This window comes from Penaeus monodon, chromosome 5, assembly GCF_015228065.2.
Source record: "Penaeus monodon isolate SGIC_2016 chromosome 5, NSTDA_Pmon_1, whole genome shotgun sequence".
Classification (NCBI taxonomy): Eukaryota; Metazoa; Arthropoda; class Malacostraca; order Decapoda; family Penaeidae; genus Penaeus; species Penaeus monodon.
In genome coordinates this window covers 45679510-45684960 of record NC_051390.1, presented here as the reverse complement: position 1 = coordinate 45684960, position 5451 = coordinate 45679510, and positions in this window count along the sequence as shown.

Here is a 5451-nt window from a genome sequence, read left to right as displayed (position 1 = left end):
TTTTTCCCCCCCCATCCTTTCCTGCTTATCCTGTTCTTCCTACTTATCCTCCTCTTCTGCTTCTTCCTCCTTTCCCCTCTTCCTTTCCTTCCTCCCTTCCCCCTCCCCCCTCCCCCCTTTTTTCAACTCATGTACCGCTTTCTCACTTCTTTTATTTCTTTTCTTTTTTTGCACTCTTTTATTCGGATTCTTTTGTGTTCATATTTTCGCCGTAAGTCCCCCCCCTTTGTCTCTCTGTTTCTCTCGCTCTTTATAGCTTTTCTTTCTTTTCTTAGTGTCTATGTTAAGAGAAAATGTTTCTTATTAAAACTTGAATTGATAAAAATACTCATGATAATGTTAACAATGATGATGATGATGATGATGATGATGATGATGATGATGACGATGATGATGACGATGATGATGATGATGATGATGATGATGATGATGATGATGATGATGATGATGATGATGATGATGATGATGACGATGATGATGATGATGATGATGACGATGATGATGACGATGATGATGATGATGATTGATGATGATGACGATGATGAATGCTTGATGATGATGATGATGATGATGATGATGATGACGATGATGATGATGATGATGATGACAGATTGATGATGACGATGATGATGATGATGATGATGATATGATGACGATGATGATGATGATTGATGATTATGATGATGATGACGATGATGATGATGACATGATGATATGATGACGATGATGATGATGACGATATGATTGATGATGATGATGATGATGATACGATGATGATGATGATATGATAGATGATGATGATGATGACGATGATGATATTGAGATGATGATACGATGATGATGATGATGATGATGATGACTGATGATGATGTGACGATGATGATGATTGATGATGATATCGATGATGATCATGATATGACTGATGATGATGACGATGATGATGACGATGAATGATGATGATGATGATGATATGAATGATGACGATGATGAATGATGATGATGACGATGATTGATGACGATGATGATGATGATGATTTGATGATGTGATGACGATGATGATGACTGATGAGATGAATGATGATGCTTATACATGATGATGAATGATGAATAGATGATGATGATGAATGATGAACGATGAGATGCTAGAGATGACGATGACTGATGAGGATATACGACTGATGATTAGATGATGATGATGATGTAAGATGAATATGGACATGATGATGACGATGACGACATCATGAATATGTAGATGACAGATGACGATGATGATAACAACAACAGCCACAACAACAACGACAACATTAGCAACACAATTACAAAAAAAATACACACTCACTAAACCACCGCCCCCACCCCCACACTGCTAATAAAGCCACTAAAGCGAGGGCCCAAACCCCGACCTGGGGGTTTGGGCACACACACACACACACACATACACACATCACACACGAACACACAAACACACACACACACACGTATATATACACATACACACCACAAGCACAGGAACAAAAACACAAAACACCACACACACCACCCCCACACACCCCACCGCCTCACAACACACAAACGCACACAACACCACACACACCCCGCCAACACACAAACACACACGTATATATACACATACACACACATTTGTTCTTTTATTGGCGATGGCGGGCCCCCCCGTCTCGAGCAGGGCGCCGCCAGCCCTCCGGCCGCCCACCACACGCCCCCAGCACTCACATGCCGCCCTCGCGCACGGAGAAAGACTATCTCGCACTTTTTTTCCTTTCTTCTTCTTCCTTTCTTGGCGTTTCTCGGATTGTAATATTATTTCCGGGGAGGGGGGGGGGGTAGGTGGTTCTGCTTGTGATTTTTTTTTTTTTTTTTTTTAATGCACGCACACGCATGCGCTGGCTCTCTCTCTCTCTCTCTCTCTCTCTCTCTCTCTCTCTCTCTCTCTCTCTCTCTCTCTCTCTCTCTCTCTCTCTCTCTCTCTCTCCCACACACGCACACCACACACACACACACACACACACACACACACACACACACACACACACACACACACACACACACACACACACACACACACACACACACACACACACACACGCACGCACGCACGCACGCACACACACACACACGTATATATACACATACACGCACATTTGTTGTTCTTTTATTGCCTCTTGTCTAAATCTCATCTCGCTACAATGATTGCATTTCTTGGCCTTTGTTGTTCTCGGCCATACTCTTATTCTTTTTATTCTTATTTCTTTTTTTATCTTTGTGTTTTCTTTTGTTCATGAAGTTCTACCTTTTTTCGTTTCTTTCTTTCCTATTCCCTTCTTTTTCTTCCTCCCTATGCCTTTTTTCTTTCTTTCTGCGTTCCTCCCTCTCTTCCTCTTTCCCCCTATCTCTCTCCCCCCTCCTCCACTTCCCTATCCCTATCATTTTTCTCCCCTTTCTCCCTCTTTTCCTCGTTCTTTCCCTCTATCTCTCTTCCTCTCCAAGCATTTCCTTATCCCTCTCGCTATGCCCCTTTCTCTCTCCCCTTTTCTTCTCTTCTCCCTCCATCTCTCTCCTTCCTCAACCATTCCCCTAAACCTCTCACTTTTCTTCTCTCCCTCTACCTCTCCCCCTCCTTTCCCTTTCTCCCATCCCCTCGCATCCTCCCTCTTTCCTCTCCCCCCTCCTCCATTTCCCTATCCCTATCATTTTTCTCCCCTTTCTCTCTCCCTCTCTTCCTCGTTCTTTCCCTCTATCTCTCTCCCTCACCAAGCATTTCCCTATCCCTCTCACTATGCACCTTTCTCTCTCCCCTTTTCTTCTTATCTCCCTCTATCTCTCTCCCTCCTCAACTATTCCCCTAAACCTCTCACTTTTCTCCTCTTCAACTTTCTCCCATCTCCTCGTCTCCGTCCCTTTCCTTTCCCTCTCTCCCATCTCCTCGCATTCTCCTCCTCTCCCTCTCTCCCATCCTCCTCCTCTCCTCTCTTTTTCTCCCATCTCCTTGCATCCTCCCCCTCTCCATTCCCTCTCTCATATCTCCTCCCATCCTCTTCCTCTCCTCTCCCTCTCCCTCTCTCCCATCCTCCCCCTCTCCATTCCCTCTCTCCTATCTCCTCCCATCCTTCCCCTCTCCTCTCCCTCTCTCATATCTCCCCCCCCCCCTCTCTCTCGTCTCCCACTCCTCAAAGTCAAAGGCGACGTAATGGCGATGCATCTTGGGCCCCTGCGAAAATGGCTGTCGTATCTCGTGGCTGACGCAACGCGTTTCAATCTCTGATCTTTCCCGTTTCGCACAATGTACGACCCCCAGACCCTGCAGACGAGTCGTTACCAACGAGACGGACGACCGCCATCGCCTCAGCCTTGGACAGCCGCCCCTGAGCCGATGAGACGCGGCAAGACCTGGGATTCGAGCAGCTGGCAGCAGTGTAGCATGTCACTGGCACAACACGGATTGGCCGAACAACATACGCAACGGCCGTCTGCCCATACCATTTCCGGTCGATTCTTTTCCTTCTCCCTCTCTATCTCTCTTTTCCCCCTTCCTCCCCATTCACCTGTTCCCCAGTACCCACCTAAAATATGAATAGAAAAGAAGAAAAATCATATAACAAACCAAATGACTCTGCCCCCCCCCCCAAAAAAAAATGCATAAAAAAACTGAAAAATACACAAATAAAAGAAAAAAAATATATATATATATAAATAAAAAAATAAAAGAATAAACATTCATAAAATACAGCCGCGTTCTGCAACTGCATCACAGCGACTATGCATTTAAATATGTATCAGATACGTATCATTTGAATGCGGATCCAACGGAAGCAAAGGACGCTGGGTCAGCAGCGACGTTTCAACGGTAAACAGAAGCCAGGGATGAAGTTTCAGATCAAAAGGCATTTTTTATTTAATTTATGCGGGGTAGACTGATGTTAAATAAATAATTTTGTTCGCGAGCAAAATGGCGCGTTTCTCGTCTTTCTTATTTTGTTTTGGTTCCGTCTACCATTTCTCTTCGTTTCCATAGCAAGAATTTTTTTGTTTGTGTTTGTTTTGTCTTCTTTTTTCGCCGTTTTCTATTTCTTTCTGTTTCTCTCCTTTCTTCTTTCTTCCCTTTCATGTGTTCCATTTCTCTCCCTTCCCCCCCCTCTCCCTCTCTCCCTCTCTCCATCCCCCTCTCCATCTCCACCCTCTCCCTCTCTCTCTCTCCCTCTCCACCTCCTTCTCCCTCTCTCTACACCTCCCCTCTCTCCCCATCTCCCTCCTCTCTCTCTCTACCCCCTCTCCCTCTCCCTCTCCATCCTCCTCTCTCTCCCTGTCCCTCTCCCCCCTTTGTCCCTGTCCACCCTCCTCTCCCTGTCCCTCTCTTCCATTCTCCTCTCCCTGTCCCTCTCTTCCATTCTCCCCGCCCTCATTTCTATCTAACCCCGAACGCCGATTCATCAAATACAAATCAAGAATCATAAGCGGCACCAAGCGGACAGGGACTCATTATTTTCTCATCATTCCATACAAGGGAAAAGACAACACGAGGAAGGGAGGGGGAGGGGGGAGGGAAGGGAGAGGGGAAGGGGGAGGGGGGGATAAAAGAGAGGGGAAAGGGAAACCAGATCCAATAAGGACAAGTTCCCGGGAAATCTGCCAGAGAAGACGAGGCGGCGACAACACGATCTGCAAGGAGGGTTCGTTGGGCGCGACTCAGCTCAGCGGAAGGAGCTCTGGGGCGTCTCCGATTCGAGGCCGTCGTTTGGTACGGAGAGGTGTGTCTACTTGCGTCATTTGGTACGGAGAGGTGTGGCTACTTGCGTCATTTGGACCGGAGAGGTGTGTCTACCTAAGTCATTTGGTACGAAAAGGTGTGTCTACTTGCGTCATTTGGTACGTAATGAGATCTTCGAGTACGTCATTTTGGTACGGAAAGGTGTCTCTAATTACGTCATTTAGCATGTCAAATGGCACGACATGACACGAAAATGTGTCTCCAAGTAGAAAAAGCTGCACGTACGCCATCTGGTACAGAAAAGACGTTATTTTGCACGAGAATATGTCTGCACGTACGCCTTTTGGTATGAAAAGATATCCTCACAAAGGCTGGGCCCGAAAACATGTCACATACGTCATTCCGTCCGCAAAGATGTCTGTGTGTGTCATTTTCGGTGAAAAGACGTCTCCATTCCCTATGCATGTCCTTCTGAAGATGTTTTCATGTATGCCATTTTGGAAATGAAGATGTGTCCATATAAATAATCCTGTACAAAAAGATACTTCAGCAAAAATTATTCTGTAAAAGATGTCTCCATATACGTCAGTCTGTAAAAAGAAAAACTTGACCGAGTACATCAGTTTCTGCAAAAAGCATATCCCTACGTATGTGACGCTGTAAGGAAAGATGCCTCCAAGTGCTACGACACTTTGCCCGTCCTTTCAAAAGAAAAAAACGTTTCCCTG